General features: G+C 41.5%; 1 protein-coding gene across 1 annotated transcript in view; it reads left to right on the top strand.

Moving 5' to 3' along the window:
• Nucleotides 1–205: 205 nt before the first annotated feature.
• Nucleotides 206–19,301, top strand: part of tp73 (tumor protein p73) — a 138,910-nt gene continuing 119,814 nt past the window's right edge. The window contains exon 1 of the mRNA XM_080182486.1: nt 206–311. The gene's annotated coding sequence lies outside the window, so the exon portion shown is untranslated. The remainder of the gene's footprint in view (nt 312–19,301) is intronic.

Here is a 19,301-nt window from a genome sequence, read left to right as displayed (position 1 = left end):
AGGGTTGGCAGATCTATCAAATATTTCAGCATTGACCCCTTCCCTTTAAATCAGGCTTGTCTGCTACTGGCTGAACTGACTTGTGTGTGAATACTTTTTCTTTTCAAGTTTACTGAGTCTCCACCCAAAGTCCAGCCTCTGTGCCCGGAAAAGCCTCTGCCACACTTCCACCTAATCTTCTCCCCGGCACCAGATGCCGTCACCGTGGAGACAGGGACGCTACATGCTGAGCTGCAGTAAATAATGTGGTTTCACAATAGCAGGCCACTCCTGCTCACCAGATCCCTGTGGAGTTAAAAAAAACACTTCAGGTACAGTAATAAGCAAGTGACGCTCTTTTTAAATGTTAAGGAGTTGCTGCTTTTTCATGAGCTGAGGAAAAAAGGGTAGCGAGAGCTTTCGTGGAAAAAGTTTTTCGGTAATTTAGGAGCTGAGTTGATATGTTGTTGTACTTCACTCAAGGCTTTGTGTTCAGTGTATAGAATTCTGAAAGGAAGCTTAACCCTTTATGAACAACCACTGTACATATCAGATGACTGAAGAAATGCTTATTTGCAATTCTTATTGTGCTTTCTGGGTGACAAAGTTGTTTAGTGCGTTCCCTAAAGGGCGGCACGGTGGCACAATGGTTAGCACTGCTGCCTCACGGCACAGGGACTCGGGCTTGATTCCGGCCTTGGGTGACTGTCTGTGTGGAGTTTGTATGTTCTGCCCGTGTCTGTGTGGGTTTTCTCTGAGTGCTCCGGTTTCTTCTCACAGTCAAAAGATGAGCAGGTTCGGTGAATTGGCCATTTGGCCATGTCAAATTGCCCCTAATGTCCAAAGATGTGTGGGTTGTGGATTAGAGAGATAAACATGTGGGGTTATGGCGGGGGATGATGGGCCTGGGCAAGCTGCATTGTCAGTGAGTTGGTGCAGATTCAATGGACCACATCGCTGCCTCCTTCTGCATTGGAAGGATTCTATGATTCTAATGTGGAATTGAGGCATATATACTGAGATGGTCTTCTTGGTTGCAATACCTAGTTTACGTTGTGTTAGTTAATCTTAGCTTGTGCAGCTGCATGAACAATGCAATTGGTCTGTGAGACCACTCCTGGATTAAGGATAGAAAATGTATCCAGAACCTTCTGCAGAGATTCATGGTTAAAAGTATAAACAGGCAGCTGAGAATAGGCTATGATGCCCTGCATAATGGAATAGCCCTCCTGGCTTTTCTGGATGCTTTTAAAACTGTATGTCAGTGAGAGTGAGTGCCTTCTGGAAAAGGAGGGTGAAAAGTTTGGGAACTGCAAAAAAGCCTGTTTATTGTATTGATTTATTTGCTGTGTTCCATTCCTCCTAACTGATTTCTCAATTTTACATTATTGTCTTATTTCAGAAATGGTGCAGACTATATGATTGAAACTTGACCAATCCAAGATATTTCTGTCTGCACATTGTTGAACCTTCAGTCTTTTGGCTTAAACTAAAATTCGTCCCATCCTAGCTGTCAATTGCTAAATTTTGTAATCAGCATTCATTTTTTTTAACACTAAATGATAATCTAAAATGTCACCTTTAAATGTAATTATTTCATTATAACTTGTTTGAATTTAATTTTTGCTCGTGCCTAATTAGCATTCAGAGCAGTAATTCTCAAACTTTGCCATGTAACAAATGACCTGAACATGTATTGTGGCTATTCTAGGGATCGACAGCAAATAAGGATAAATGGAAAGATATCTGATGGTCCTGTGGACCCAGAATTCCTTTGTGGCCTTCCAGGGTCTGGGACTTCCAGCTTAAAAGGCTATGTCCCAAGATGTCAGAAGATCTCATTACTGATTTCCACTCAATTTAATGGTTCCCAATTGATGTGTGTTTGGACTGAACATGGCTGGTCAAATGAGGTTTATCCAATTTTAATTTTCTTGATGAAAGGAAAAGTGAAAAATAAAATATGGTTAAACCAAACACTGACAATTGGCAAAAATGGGAATTAACAAATGTGTTGAAATGCACAAGGAAAAATTGTTTCCAGTACTTACTTTAAGCCATCGTGAGTTTGTGGAATACATTGACATATGTTCTGAAAGTTTTAAAATTGCTTGGAAGTTTGTGTTTAGAAACATAAGTGAAGATTTGCTGTACTGCATTCTCATCAATTTACCAACACTTATTCACAAAACGCCAGGCAGGTAAAGGAAGGAATTTGAATCATTTCACCTAGCTGTCACTTATTATGTGTAAATCATTCTCTTGATTGGGCACCGACCCTATTGGACAGGGTTTAACAAATATTTATTTTCCTGATGACAATGATGGTGTCGAGACTAGTGCTTGATTTGGATTAAACTGAGGGAGAGTTGCACAGTGTCAGCCTCACTCCGATATGTGACAGAACATTCCATGCCTGAATTGGCCTGATCAGTCCAGCCTCAAAATGGTGTTGAGGTCCTCATCGATGACAATGGACAAACAACAACAACAATTTTCCTTATGAAAGGACAAGGCCTGTTATTTAATACAGTTTTAATGACTGTCAGAAGAGGGCAAAGTAAATAATTAAGCAGAGAGAAGATGACACCCAACCTACTAAGGACCCAGATTTAACCATTTGAAACCTAACTGCTTTCACAAAATTTACATTGAGCCCTAAAACTGTCATTGTCAGTGTTTTAAACATTGCCAGCAATGGGTTATGGTTATTCAACTTTTTCAGTTGTGTAACCTCGTCTGATCTCTTATGCCTACATATTCCAGTTCATGTAGAGTACCTAGCAACACGTGAAGCACCTACATTGTCCAGTATGTACAGAAACAGAGCAACTGTCTGGTCCAGCACATGTAATTCAGGCTCATCTTCTATGCATTGCAGGCCACCAGAAAAGTCCCTAATATTATACAACTGCAAAATCCCACTAGTTCTGGTGTGGGACCTCTGGAGGGCTAGATGGGCAATTAAGGGACAGTAAAGCCCAAAGATCTTGAGATCAATAGACTGTAGACAATGACTGAAGCCAACATAAGAGATAAAAATGCAGATGATTGGAGAGAGCTGATGCCTCTTTGGGCTACTCAGCTTAATGCTCTACTTCCCACGGCCTACATTCACCTTTCCCGTGGACTAAGTGGCAATAACTGATGGACAGGAGGGAATCAAGCAGAAGCTGGTTCATTGCAGTAAAGGAACATCCAGTGGAAACATGGGGAGGTGAATCCTGATTGATTCAAAAACCAACAGTGAAGCTCAACACCCACATTCTTCACCACTGTAGATCCTAGCCAAACTTTACTTTTTCAGGGAGAATCAGATCAGCCCTCCCTCTGGGACAAGTCAACAAGTGTCTCCAACAGACCAAGAATCTGCCAAAATAAAAGCAAAATATTGTGGAATCTGGAATCTGAAACAAAAACAGAAAATACTGGAAAGTTTCAGAAGGTCTGACAGTATCTGTGGAAATAGAATAGAGCCAATGTTTCAAGTCTTGATGACCTTTCATCAGAGATTCTGCCAAAGTTAGCAGTACCAAAATTGCGCAACTTGACAACTGTAATATTACACCATCTCTGCCTCCTGGACAAGGACTGATTTGTATTTTTTTAAAAACTTTTCTTTGGACTCCTAACCCTCATTTCTGACATGTGAGTGTGTGTTGTGTCTTTATTATTTTTCTTTGGGTTTTAGTAACCAATAAACTCAGTTTCTTTGACTCAAAGCCTAGTTAAATTAGCTCCTTTCTAAAAAGTAAATACTTTTGGATTGGGTAAAGTATCCATGAGGAAAAGATTTCAAACAAACCTTTGTTGTAACCAACTGAGGAGATTGGAAAAAGGGGGAACCAGCTTATTCCTTCTCATCCAGTCGAGCAAAATTGGGATTCTCAGCCGTGATTGTAACACAATGCTCAGAAGATAAAGTGGGAAGAATCCACATCAATTCATGTTGAAATTGGGCAACTGGATTTAATGGAATATAGTTTGCTTGACTACCACTAGTCGCCATATATTTTTGCCACGGGTGGATTGAGCGCAACGATTGGTAGCACAGGCCAGCAGTGTGTTGTTTTTGATTGGTGGACTACACATCCAGAATGTTCAGGGTCAGACACCAGTATTTACTGCATTTGAATATGTGTATACAACAAATCTGTACTTCTATAATGTAAACAATGCAAATTAAGCCTATCGTCATAACATTCTTATATTTCAGAAGTAACTCATTATGTTAAAAGACATTTTAATGTACAAGCATTATTAGTCACTAATACAACAGCATTGTTCCCATGATATAAAGATGTCACTAGATGTTAACAATCAAGAACACTTAACCTCTGAGACCATCTTGCCAACAAAGCCCAAAGTATTCTGTACTGATCACTTTGTGCACTCATTTTTGTTGCAGTGATTGCCTAAGAGAGGCTTCAGGGTCCTACCTCCCTGAGAATGACAATTGAGACCTTTTTGAGAAGTATTGAAAGTATTAATTATGCATTCAGCAGTGGCCCTCAATACAAGTTGTAAGTGGAGAAGGAATGTGAGACTTACAGTCTGAGAACTAGCTCCAGGACTTTGTATTACATAGCCACATCTGTGTGTTAATCCATTTTGCTATGCAGTGACGACAGACTGAGTTAGCAGCCAGCTGGCCTCCAGGGTAGGATGAGATTATTGTACAGTATAATGCAGAAGGTGAGTACACTTATGAAGGCTGTACTTAGCAGCTTATTCAACTATCAGTACATTATTACAGATGCAGCCATTTCATCTTTTTGCAGTCAGCACCTAACCGCAACAGAATTTCAGCCAAGGATTAGCATGTAATAAGAATCCAGTCTATAATACTGGCATCAGCTCTATATAGGACGTGTGCTACCACATCAGACCGGATGTAGAGTTTATTATTGTAGGGAATTATAAGCAACATAGCTTGGCCAAAGATGAGTTTAACAAAAGTACAGGTCAATGACCTTTCACCAAAATGAGAAATGTTAGAAAAGAGAATTGAGTTGAGACATTAACTCTGATTCTCTCTCTATTTGTGCTGTCAGATCCGCCAAGTATTTCCAGCTTTTTCAGATTTCCAGCATCTGGTAGTTGCCTTTGAATAAAATAAACCATTGAGTTTGTGGAAGATTCTTGAGATGTGCTTCGCTACTTTTAGATGATGGGAACAAATTTTGTAAAATATGCAATTTGATTTACACAATAAAAGGCCAATAAACCTGTTTCTTGAGAGACAGATTTTGCCTATCCACCTTCTTGCCTTATCACCTAATCGCTTCTTTCTCCAGGAACACACTAATTATACCCTGTATAATTATGTTAAAGAATTAGACTCCTTTAGCAGCCTTTCCTAATGCTACCTAGCTGTATTACCCACTAGGGTAAAGGTCCCTCCCAAGTTTCATTCTTACTCTATTATTTCAAATGTGTCCCCAGTATCTAAGCAATTTCCATTCTGAACAAATTGACTAGATAAGCTTTGTTGCCTCCCTTAATAATTTAAAAAAAACTATTTAAATATTTTGCCCAGTTTTTAATTGGGTGAAACCTATGAAAGGGCAAATGACGCAAGGAAGGAACAGGCTTTGTGGACAAAGGAGCCTTTTCTCATATGTTGCATGTGTGTTATTATACCAATGGTCATAACAGTATATGTTATTGAATATTAATAGCTACACTATAGAAAAGAGCTCCATAGCCTACCCGTGTATCATTATAGGAAGATAGGTTGCACTGAGACTATGGGGGGATTTTCTGCTCCACTTTGGAGGTTGGGAATTGTGGAGTGGGATGGAGAATCATATGGGAGTCTCAAAATAACATTTATGTCAGCAGGATTTCCCCACCCGATTTGCCCTGCCTCTCTGGCGATGGTCTAATAGGTTTCCATGCAATAATGGGAACCCTATTGTACACTTAAATGTGATTAGCAAGCATAGCTACTGTAGCATGCCTTCCCTCTACCCCAGATGGGGTGATGTCATGTCAACATGGTCTATGACAGTTTTGAAAAATGGGGAGCTGGTGACCAGAACTGCCACCTCCCTGCACCCCCCTTCAACTTGGCATTGCCTGCGTATTGCTCCACTCACTGCACCCTGCTACTGCCTGGCACAGGGTTCAGTGGCCTTCTGTTGAGGGGGTTGGGGGTGATGGGAGGGCTGGTGGTGGGAGGGAAAGAGGGTACCATATCTGCATGGTGGCTCCTTTTTATAAAAGAAATGTGCCCAATCTCTCAGCCTAGGTTGCTGGCAGGGTGAGTTCATTGAAAATCCACCAGGTCAACATGACATCATGGGACCCATCTCTTTTTTTCCAAAGTGTTTAAAAATTCAGTGGGAAATGCTGGCAGTGCAGCCAACACGCCACTCGTTGTTTATCCTGCCTAAGATGATGCTTTGAAACAAAGTCAGAAAATTCCAACCCCTATTAAGATAGGGCCATACAAAATTGTGTGACACAGTAACTGCAATGGGGAGAAGTGTTCATTTAGATGATAGCGTAAACCAGGAAATATTGATTCAACCACCTATTATACATCTCCCTCTCTCAATTTTTTTTCCACTTAAGTAAATTGCCTTCAAAGTTTAATAGTTTTTTTAAATTTCAGTGCAAGCTGTCTTCTTAACCTCCTTTTGCCTGCCCCTTCCAACCTCACCACCAACAAATGCAAGGAACTCATGGATTTCTTTGCATATAATCTTGAGGTCTTCTGTTAGCTCACAAAGTCAAACTTTCTGCAAAACATTCAAATGCCCTGAACAATCTTTCCCTAGTTTTCTCTGATCTGCCTTTATACCTCCTTATGCAGTCCACTGTCAAACTTTGTTTGATAAATCTCCTATGAAGTATATTGGGACATCTTATTGAGTGTTGTGGAAGAGAATTCATGCCAGACCATGTTTTAGTGTGATCTTTATAATATGAGGACCTAGCACATTTAGCGTTAATGTGGGGTTGAGTGCATTACCACCCACACAGAGAGCACATGACCTGCACTTAGGGTCAGTTGCGTGTTGGACAGAGCCATGTATACCAGCAAGATGGAGACAGCTCCTGGCTTGTCCCGTTTACTGTATATTTGTAAATAGTTTGAAGAGAACTTAAAGACTTTAGACCTATCAAACAGTAACCTAAAACATGGTGACAGCTTGTGGAAAAAGCCAGAGACAAACTGAAATGCTGGAAGATTGAGGAAAAAAAAGACATTCTGATCTGAAAAGCAGCACCAGAAGCACAGGTACAAAGGAAAAATTGTCAGGACAAAGCTCCCAAGAAAGGTTTGGAAGCTGAAGGCAGAAAGTTGCAACTTCTTTCTGCAACAGAATACCCCATTGAACCTCATTTGGAAGTCCAGCTTCACATCCCAGAGAACACAGTCAGCAAACTAGCAAGGGTGAGCTAAATTTTTTAAATTCCAGTCTACAGCAAGAAATCTTTAAGCATTTCCGAGTCAAAAGTACAAAGTTCTTGGTAAAATTCCTAGATGGTACCTTAAACACATGGTGTCTGAGCTTGCTCCATAATATTTATTAATAATTAATTGTATACTTTGGGAGAATCACAACTTTATAAACCCAGATCGAGGTAAGCAAAAGCCAATATTCTGCAAATTTCTGACTCTAAACATACAAGCTAGACAAAAGAATGCTGCAGGCAGTGATCGTTGAGAATTTTTTCAGTTAAGTGTGACTACCATTGTAGCTGAGCCCACCAAAACCAACAAGCATGCGTAATCTTTTCATCTCAATGTACAGCAATACCATCTTGATACTCAGAAAGCACTTTAAGCAGAACTGACACTTTAAAAAATTTATCATGGGTTAGAATACCACACTCCCAAATCAGTTCAGACAAATCCAAGTCCCAGATTAATCACATAATTGGAAAGAAAACCTTTCTAGATACAGCATCATTTCAGGTTTAGACAAAGTCAGAAGCAAAACAGGTTGACACATTGCTTTACTCAGTAAACCTGAATTGGAGGCAACATTATTACAAGACCAGGAATTCATGAATCCAGGAATCCATGAATCATCTGCTACATTTGCAGTAATACTACAATATTTCAGCCTGAGAACAAATAAAGTACTTGAGAGCTAAATTTAACAAGCAAGTCCCACAACCAGGAGATCCTGTCAACACATTTATTGATAACCTTCTGCCATCCTGTATAAATTATGAAATCAGAAACTTAATTTGAACCACTTAATAGTGGTAATAGGAATACTAATAATAGCAATAGGAATAGCAGACGATGCACTCTGATCTCTTGGAAGCAAAGGATGATCCAGATAGTTAGGCAATCAGAAATCCATGAGTAGCATAGTAGCAGATGTCAACCCACAGTTCAAATTAAGCAACAAGGACTCAAGAGAAGCAATAACCAAACTGGATAACAAAGTGGCCATGTCAATGCGTTGGAATAAAGTACTCCTAAAGCAAGATCAATGTGAAGGAGGTGCCAATGAAATGTTTCTCCACCTGAAAAGAATGTTTGGGGCTTTGTACAGTGAGGAAGGAGGAGGCAAAGGGCAGATGCTGCAAGTTCTGTAATTGCATAAGAAGCCCACCAACGCCCCTACTTAGAAGACTAAGGAAATTTGGCATGTCTGCTACGACTCTCCCAACTTTTACAGATGTACCATAGAAAGCATCCTTTCTGGTTGTATCACAGCTTAATGTAGCTCCTGCTCTACCCAACACCACAAGAAACTACAAAAGGTCATGAATGTAGCCCAATCCATCACGCAAACCGGCTTGCTATCCATTGACTCTGTCTATTCTTGCCACTGCCTTGGCAAAACAGCCAGCATAATTAAGAACCCCACACACCCTGGACAATCTCTCTTCCACCTCCTTCTGTCAGGAAAAAGAAACAAAAGTATGAGGTCACGTACCAACCAACTCAAAAACAGTTTCTTTCCTGCCGCCATTAGACTTTTGAATGGACTAACCTCGCATTAAGTTCATCTTTCTCTGCACCCTAGCTATGACTGTAACACTACATTCTGCACCTTCTCCTTTTCTTCTTGAACGGCATGCTTTGTCTCTCTACAGCATACAAAAACAATACTTTTCACTGTATATTAATAGATGTGACAATAATAAATCAAATCAAAGGTTGGAGGCAATGGAGGAGTGTACCAGGGAGCCACAGAAGAAATGGTTTCTATGTAATGATGACAGGGGAAGATGTGTTTCATGGTGGCATCATGCTGGAGATAGAGGATGATCAACTGAATGCGGAGGTTAGAGAGTGAAAGATGAAGACAAGACGGCCCTTATTATGGTTCTGGGGTGTGACAGTAGGGGTGCAGGGGATGGGGCGGACACAGAGTTCCCTGTCAACCACTGAAGGGGAAACGCTGGTTGAGGAAAAAAGACAGATGTGGAAGACGACTAATTTCAAAAGTGGCATAATTGGACAACAAAGATAGAACCTGGGAGAATAGGATGGAGTCCTCTATAGGAAGTGGGGTGTAAGGAGCTGTGGTTAACGTAGCTTTGGGAATGGTGCATTTGTAGTGAATATTCGCTTCAGTCTGTCACCAGAAATATAGATGAAAAGGTAAAGGAAATGTTAGAGACAGACCATGTGAAGGTGAGAGAAGGGTAGCAATTGGAAGCAAAATTGATAAATTTTTCCAGGTCCAGATGAGCGCATGAAGCAGTACCATACAGCCATTGGTGTAATGGAAAAGGAGTTGTGGAAGGAGCCTAATAGGACTGAAACAAGGAATATTCTAGATGCCGCACAAAGGCAGGCATAACTAGGGTCCATGCAATTACCCTTGGCCACCAAGTTAGAGGAGAAATTGCTGACTGAGAACAAGTTCAGCTAGGTGAAGGAGAGTAGTGATGGATGGGATTGTTCGGGCCTCTGTTCACAGAAGAAGCACAGTAAAAAGTCTGACAACACCAGGTTTAAGTCCAACCGATTTATTTGATAGTAAACTCACTAGCTTTTGAGGTTACCCCCTTCGACGAAGGGGACTTAAACCTGGTGTTGTCAGACTTTTTACTGTGTTTACCCCAGTCCAACGCCGGCATATCCACATCATAAGGAAGAAGCAGCAGATGAAGCGGCATTTTACTTGCACCTCCTTCAATTTGGTCTATTCGCTTCTCCCAATGCGGTCACCTCTACACTGGGGAGACCAAACTGGGTGACTGCTTTGCGGAACCCCTTTACTAAGTCCATAAGCATGTCCCTATCCTTCCTTTCAACTTGCCATCTTACTCTCATGCCCAAGTGTTCATCCTTGGCCTGCTGCAATTCTCCAGTGAAGTTCACGGCAACTTGGTGGAACAACACCTCATCTTCCAATTAGGCACTTCTGGATACAACATGAGTTCAACAGCTTTATACTGTACGCTTTCTCCTCTATCTTGATCGTTTTTTTAAATTTCTTGTTTACTTTGTTTATCCCATCCCATTCACCAACTGTGTCATTTGTCACTTGGTCTTCAATTTGGCTTCAGCATCTTCTTTATTCCTTAATTCTACCATTAACACTTCCTTTGTTTTGTGTTTATGGTATCTTTGCCAATTTCTCCTCATCTCCGACCTATCCCTGATGTTCTATTCTGTCCACCTCTTGCCCACCCGCTTAGTATATAATCCATCATATCTCTACCCCTCTTCAGCTCTGAAGAGTCATACGCTCTCAATGTCCATAGATGTTGGCAGACCTGTTGAATTTATCTAGCATTTTCTGTCATTATATACACAGTAAAAAGTCTGACAACACCAGGTTTTAGTCCAACTGATTTATTTGATAATAGACTCACAAGCTTTCGGGTTAGTCTCTTCGTCAGGTGAATGGAGAGTTCTGGCCTCAGACAGAGCATATAAAGCACAGACAGTTTAGAGATTACTGATTAGAATGCGAATCCTTACACCTAACCTGCTGTTCAAGACCTGAAGTTGCTGACAATGTGAGTGGAAGGAACACTGATCACAGGTTACAGAGATGTGTATTGTCTCCAGACAGTACAGTAAGTGAGGTTTTGCAAACCCAGGCAAGTCACGGGGGTTACAGATAGTGCGACATGAACCCAAGATCCGCACACATGAGGACGGTCTCAACAGGGATCTTGGGTTCATGTCGCACTATCTGTAACCCCCGTGACTTGCCTGGGTTTGCAAAACCTCACTTACTGTACTGTCTGGAGACAATACACATCTCTGTAACCTGTGATCAGTGCTCCTTCCACTCACATTGTCAGCCACTTCAGGTCTTGAACAGCAGGTTAGGTGTAAGGATTCGCATTCTAATCAGTAATCTCTAAACTGTCTGTGCTTTATATGCTCTGTCTGAGGCCAGAACTCTCCATTCACCTGACGAAGAGACTAACCCGAAAGCTTGTGAGTCTATTATCAAATAAATCGGTTGGACTAAAACCTGGTGTTGTCAGACTTTTTACTGTGTTTACGCCAGTCCAACGCCGGCATACCCATATCATGAATTATATACACAGCCATGCTTTTTGGGAGAGGTTAAGGATTTTGGTTTCTCACTAGGTTATGCAATTCTTTCAGTCAATGGCCATTTACTAAATTTTAAATTAAACACTGGAGCCAGTGTAACAGTCCAGCTGAACAAGGAACCATGACTAAAATACCTCTAACTGTGAACAACAGACACAGCACTTATGGGCCTGAAACAACTCAACTTCCTGTCAGACATGATTCCAAAATCACTAAGGCATGGTGGCAAACAAATCTTCAAGCTGATGTACATCATTCATAATGAATCTTTCTCTCTCTTGAATAAAGATATCTGTGTAGTCCTGGATTTCTTTAAAATGGCAGAAGATGTCAAGATAATCATAATTATTAATCATGTTCCCAATTATTCAAGCAAAAAAAATTGTATCCTGACTAGGACTTCATCTCTGAACTGTCTTATCTCTTTGTGGAGCAGGTTTGTCCATTCTTGTTACAGGTGCTGGAAAGATGGTGATTAAATGTGCCAACTATCCAGATGGTAACCCTAATGCCTTCAGTAGTGAAACTTAAAAAAAAACTACCAGCTGTCCAATGATACTTAATCTCTGGCTCCAACAATGGTACTGCAGGTCAACTCTGCAACCACTGAACATCAAATGCAACTCCCAGGCAGCGTGCCGAAGACTCAGAATACACTGGAACCCAATAGCAGCCATCCATTGCCAACAGCAAAATGCAGAGGTGAATATGCTAGTATACCTCATTCTAGCATAGAAATACTTGGCCTCCACTACAGCAGATATTGCCATAACCATACGACAACGGAAGAAGCAAAATAAATCACAGAGACGAATACAATGTTTGTCCACCCAAACAAGAAACAAGTTAGGGTAGCATGCACCACCCAACACAACAGCTGAACTGACCAAGTGTGGTTCAACATGAGGAATGAAAGAAAAGGATGAAAATGTACCCAGTTGCCAGAAGAACTCTAAATCTACAGAAAGAACCAGCAGCAACAAAGCTTATCACCCATCTGACAATATGAAAGGGCTGTAAGGCCTCCAGACTGCCTAATCCTTTGAATTGAAGAACTTGAAATGATAGGGTAATGATAATGTAGGGATTGCAATGTGAATAAATCATTGTCATGACAATGTAAGACACAAGGTAAACTGTAACCACTTAAAATATCATGAGATCACAAGATATAGGAGCAGAATTAAGCCATTTGGCCCATCAGATCTTCTCCGTCATTCAATCATACTTGATAAGTTTCTCAACTCCATTCTTCCATCTTTCCCTGTAACCTTTGATCCCCTTACCAATCTAACATATCTATCTGTCTTAAATATACACAATGACTTGGCATCCACAGCCTTCTGTGGCAATGAATTCACCACCCTCTGGCAGAATAAATTCCTCCTCATTTCGGTTCCCTTTATAAGAATATAAGAAATAGGAGCAGGAGTAGGCCAACTAGCCCTTCAAGCCTGCCCCGCCATTCAATAAGATCATGGCTGATCTGTCTTGGCTCAGTTCCACATTCCCGCCCTCTCCCCATAACCCTTAATCCCCTCTCTTATCAAAAACCCATCAACCCGCGTCTTAAAAATATTTAGCGAGGTAGCCTCCACCACTTCAACGGGCAGAGAATTCCAGAGATTCACCACCCTTTGAGTGAAGAAGTTCCTCCTCAACTCCGTTCTAAACCGCCCCCCCCTTTATCTTGAGACTGTGCCCCCTAGTCCTACTGTCCTTTCTGAGTGGGAAGAGCCTCTCCACCTTTATCCTATCCATCCCATTCATCATCTTATACGTCTCAATGAGATCTCCCCTCATTCTTCTAAACTCTAACGAGTACAAGCCTAATTTATTCAGCCTCTCCTCATAGCTCAACCCCCTCAATTCCGGCATCAGCCTAGTAAACCTCCTCTGCACTCCCTCCAAGGCCAAAATATCCTTGCGTAAGTACGGCGCCCAAAACTGCACACAGTACTCCAGCTGCGGCCTCACCAATGCCCTATACAGCCGCAGCAAGACCTCCCTACTTTTATATTCAATCCCCCTCGCGATGAAGGCCAGCATCCCATTCGCCTTCCTGACCACCTGCTGCACCTGCAAGCTAGGTTTTTGCGACTCATGCACAAGGACCCCGAGGTCCCTCTGCACCGTCGCCTGCTGCAGTTTTTCTCCACGTAAGTAATAGTCCTTCCTACCATTATTCTGAGCTGTGCCCCCGGATCCTAATTTCGCCTACTATTGGAAAGATTTTCCCCACCTCCACTCTATCCAGGCCTTTCAGCATTCTGTAAGTTTCAATGAGATCCCCCTCTCATCCTTCTTAACTCCATAGATGCAGAGACCTCAAACTCTCCTAATACATCATTTGATAAGACCTCTGGGGATGTGTTGTATAAAGTTCTGGCACAGAGGGTTAATGTGGGGTTGAATAAATTACAGTCCACATTATGATCGCACAACACATTTCCAGAGTCAGTTGAGTATTGGACAGAGCTGTGTGTCCTAGCAAGCATGGAGGCAACTCCTAGTTTGTACCTTTTGTTGTTTATTTGTAAATAATTCTATATATGACTACAATGCTTTTTCAGACCTACAGAACTGCAATCTATACTATAACCGTGATAATCATCAATGGGTTCTAGATGGTTCATGATATTTGTCCTCATTTAAAGGGTGGACATCCTCCTTCATACCATCTCTTCAAAGGTACCTCTAGCCATGCATTTTGCAGCGGTTGGAAGGATGTGCAAATAATTTGCCTTTTGCTGCCAATTCCACATATAATCAATCACTGGCAACATGCAAAAGGGAAAGGTGAAGATTCCCAATTTAATTGTTCTAGTTGCTTGTTCCCATGATGCCAAAGGTGTTTGTGGCTACGTCTGTCCTCAAAAAAATTCTTATTCCTGCCCCTTTCCCTCATAGAGCAGTGCTGTTGAGATCATAACGCCATTGTTTCTAAATAAGTTTGTTATTGATAAGGTAGTCATAAACACTGGGCAATGTGATTTAGTTGGTAATTACTCAAAGAGCATATATGAGGATTGAACAGAAATTGTACTTTGATCTTTATGGCATATTTTTGAGTTACACTTTTCTCTGCAGGAGATATTCTAGTCTTGTATCCCAACTTTACTCAGTGAGAAAGAGGAAATGCAAGAAACAATTACAGTAGCTTTCATTTATGTAACAGAATGGTAGGAGGAGTGTGTTCATGGTCAGGGACAGGGGAAGCCCAAGGCAGGAGAGGCCCAAATTTTCCTGTGGAGCTAGGAGGAGAAGTTCTGATCCTGTTGGCCCACAAGGATATTTTCTTTCCATCTCAGCTGCCTTCTGGGTCTGGTACAGGTCCTGCTCTTTGGTGCCTGGCATCAAACACACAATTGTGCTTTAAAATTTGAATGGATTCCAAGTTACACAATCAGATCCTCACCTTTTATATTTCCATGAGGAGCTCTGCATGTATTGACAAACTCTGTTACCTACCTTATCTCTCGGACAGTATTAGCTACACAACATAAATCAGCTCTTTTTGCAGACCTTTGGCATCATAATTTAGTACCAGTACATCAACAAATACAGAAGAAAAAGAGAGAATGCAAAATTTTTAAAAGGTAATGAGGCACATTATATTTCTGTTGGAAATCTCATTGACTCCTTTGGATTCCCCCCTGGAGTCTGCATTATGAGCTTGCAGTATAATACTTGTGTGCCAAACAGTATAAGCAGCAAAAATAGAGCTATATAATTCCACAACCAGCTGATCAGATCTAAGCTCTGCAGTCCTGCTACATCCAGCCATGAATGTGGTAGATAATTAAACAACTCTTTGGAGATGGGATTCCACAAATATTCCTATCCTCCAGGATAGAAGAGCCCAGCACATCAGTGCAAATATACAACATTCACAATAATCTTTAGCCACAAGTCTGAGTGGTTGATCCATCTCGTCCTCCTTTGGAGGTTCCCAGCATCACGAATGTCAGTCTTCAGCCAATTTGATTCACTCCACGTGATACCAAGAAACTGCTGAAAGCACTGGATACTGTGCAGACTATGAACTCTGGCAATAGTCCTGAAGTTCTCCAGAACTTGCTGTGTCCCTGATCAGGCTGTTCCGCTACAGCTACAACAATGGCATCTACCTGGCAATATAGAAAATAGCCCAGATCTGTCCTGTACATGAGAAATTGAATAATTACTGCCCCATTAGTCTACACTCGATCATCAGTACTGTGATGGAAGGGATCATCAATGGAGCTATCCAGCGGCACTTGTTTAGCCACAATGTGCTCACTAATGCTCAGTTTGGGTTCTGCCAGAGCACTCAGCTCCTGACCTCATTACAGCCTTGGTTCAAACGTGGGCAAAAGTGCTGAACTCCAGAGTTGAGGTGAGAGTGACTGCCCTCGATATCAAGGTACCATTTGACCAAGTATGACATCAAGTAGCCCTAACAAAACAGGAGTCAGTAGGAATTGGGGAAAACCCTCCACTGGCACAAAGGTCGATGGTTGTGGTAGCTGGAGGTCAAACATCTCAGTTCCAGGACTTCACTACAGGTGTTTCTCAGGATAGTGTCCTAAGCCCAACCATTTTCAGCTGCTTCATCAATGACCTTTCCATCATAAGGTCAGAAGTGGGGCTATGTGCCGTTAAATGTTTACCATTCATGATGACTCGGATACTGAAGCAGTCCATGTCTAAATGCAGCAAGACCTGAACAACAACCAGGTTTGGGTTCACAAGTGGCAAGTAACTTTCACACCACATACATGCTAGGCAATGACCATCCCCAACAAGAAAGGATCTAACTATTACCCCTTGACATTCAATGGCATTACCATTGTTGAATCCCCCTCAAGCAACGTCCTAAGCGTTACCATTTGACCAGAAAATTAACTGGACTTGCTACACAAAATATCGTGGCTACAAGACCAGGGCAGAGGCAAGTAATCCTATGGCGAATAACTCATCTCCACGTCCCCTCCCAAAGCACGTCCACCATCTACAAGACACAAGCCTGGAATGTGATGGAATACTTGCCTGGATGAATGCAGCTCAACAGCATTGAAGAAGTTTGTCATCATTCAGGACAAAGCAATCAGCTGATGGTACCTCTTCCACAAACATTCAGTCCCTCCACCACAGACAAATAGTGTTTACCACCTACAAAATACACTGCAGAAACTCACCGAGGCTCCTTAGGCAGTACCTTCCAAACCTACAAATGCTACCACCTCAAAGGACAAGGGCACCAGATACATGGGAATCCCACCCCCTAGAGGTTCCCCTCCAATTCACTCACCATCCTGACTTGAGAAATATATATTTCAACTATAGCAATTCAGAACAGTTCATCACCATCTTCTCAAGGGCAACGAGGAATCAGCAACCTAGTTTAACCACCATCCCGTAAAGAAAATTAATAAAATAGAACCCCAATGTGAAAAATCAAGTAGTTCTCAAAGTTCATTTCCCATGGACTGTTCCATTCAGTTCCTGATGGTGAGAGTACTAGCCTCACATGTTCTACTGAGTTTGAAATGAAGAATAATCCTCGAATTACTTGCACCATTCATATTTTTCCAAATAAATATTAATCAGTAATTGGCAAACTTATTGCTGTGAACCAATTGTTTTGTAAACTTAGCGTTATACTTTTTGCATTAATGTGATTTTTGACCTTATCTATTGTGCTGCTGTAAATGTGACCTGACCTGAGCCAGGACAAGTTCATTCATAACTGGGGTTGTTTTTCATTCATGGAAGTCCTAGACTATGGTTTGATCTGGAAGGTTAGGATAATTTGATTAATGGGAAATTGGAGATTTTTGATTTCGATGAAGCAATGAATTCAGTCTCGTATTACTGTATTTAGAAAGGCTGCACCATGCAATAGGGCCAGTACACTTCTTGATGTCCGTCGATTTTCTTAGTGCCCAGTACTAAAGCAATGAGTCTACTCTTAGAACTTGCTAAAAGCTCAGTGAGTAAAGTCACCATAGATACAAGAATGAGCCATGGAGACCAGAAGATTGCAGGTTCACACTTCAGGACAGAGTTAGCTATTGGGTTGCTATAATTGTTCTCAATGCCACTAGCTCAGCAAAAAGCATCCAGGATGCTCGCTTGAAGATGCCTTTGTGTTATGTGCATTAGGTGAACACAAAATTGAGTTTGTACCCACTTTAAGGCTAAATAAACAATTTCTTATTAACCATACCCAAGTAAGTAGTTGTCGTCTACCAGGATGGAAAGAACATTGGAAAAATAGATCTATTCCCTGGATGCAAACAGGTTAAAAAGGCAAGTTAAGATCCATAGAATCATAGAATTCCTACAGCGCAGAAGGAGTATATATATCTCCTTTGGCATCCAAAGTTTGAATGCTTTCTGACAAAGTGTGATCAATACCCTGAATGTCTGAGTGGACCATAGAGTCATAAAGATTTACTGCATGGGGACAGGCCCTTTGGCCCAAGTTGTCCATGCCATCCTTTTTAAACCACTGAGCTAGTCCCAATTGCCCACGTTTGACCTATATCCCTCTATACCCATCTTACCCATGTAACTATCTAAATGCTTTTTAAAAGACAAAACTGAACCTGCCTCTACTACTATTTCTGGTAACTCGTTCCAGACATTCACCGCCCTCTGTGTGAAACAATTGCCCCTCTCACTTTAAACCTATGTCCTCTGGTTTTAGACTCCCCTACCTTTGGGGAAAGACGTTGATTGTCTAGGTAGCCTACGCCCCTCATTATTTTATAGACCTCCAGAAGATCACCCCAAAGTCTCCTACACTGCAGGGAAAAGAGTCCCAGTCTATCCAGCCCCTCCTTATAACTTAAACCATCAAGTCCCAGTAGCATCCTAGTAAATTTTTTCTGCACTCTTTCTAGTTTAATAATATCCTTTCTATAATAGGATGACCAGAACTGTACACAGTATTCCAAGTCTGGCCTTACCAATGTCTTGTACAACTTCAACAAGATGTCCCAACTCCTGTATTCAGTGTTCTGACCAATGAAACCAAGCATGCCGAATGACTTCATCACCATTCTGTCCACCTGTAACTCCACTTTCAGGGAGCTATGAACCTGTACCCCAAGATCTCTTTGTTCTATTATCTCTCCCCAACACCCTATCATTAATTGAGTAAGTCCTGTCCTGGTTCTTTCTATTAAAATGCATCACCTCACATTTATCTAAATTAAACTCCATCTGCCATTTGTCAGCCCACTTGCCCAATGGGTCAAGACCCCGTTGCAATCCTAGATAACCTTCTTCACTGTCCACTGTGCCATCAATATTGATGTCATCTGCAAACTTACTAGCCATGCCTCTAAATTTTCATCCAAATAATTAATATAAATAATAGTGGACCCAGCGCTGATTCCTGAGGCACACCTCTGGTAAACACAGTAAGAAGTCTGACAACACCCAGGTTTAAGTCCAACCGATTTATTTGATAGTAAACTCACAAGCTTTCGTGCTTTCTCCCTTTGTCAGGTGAATGGAGAGTTCTGGCCTCAGACAGAGTATGTCTGTGCTGTTATATGCTCTGTCTGAGGCCAGAACTCTCCATTCACCTGACGAAGGAAGAAACCCCGAAAGCTTGTGAGTTTACTATCAAATAAATTGGTTGGACTTAAACCTGGTGTTGTCAGACTTCTTACTGTGTTTACCCCAGTCCAACGCTGGCATCTCCACATCATGCACACCTCTGGTCACAGGCCTCTACAACCAGGCCTCTTCTGTCAACAAGTCAATTTTGTATCCACTTGGTTACCTCACCCTGGATCCCATGAAATTTAACCTGCACTGGAGA

This window comes from Carcharhinus amblyrhynchos, unplaced genomic scaffold (genome assembly GCF_965287045.1).
Source record: "Carcharhinus amblyrhynchos unplaced genomic scaffold, sCarAmb.v2.hapA scaffold_56, whole genome shotgun sequence".
NCBI lineage: Eukaryota > Metazoa > Chordata > Chondrichthyes > Carcharhiniformes > Carcharhinidae > Carcharhinus > Carcharhinus amblyrhynchos.
Note: the sequence above shows the minus strand (reverse complement) of the source record. Positions and strands in the feature narration are given on the sequence as shown.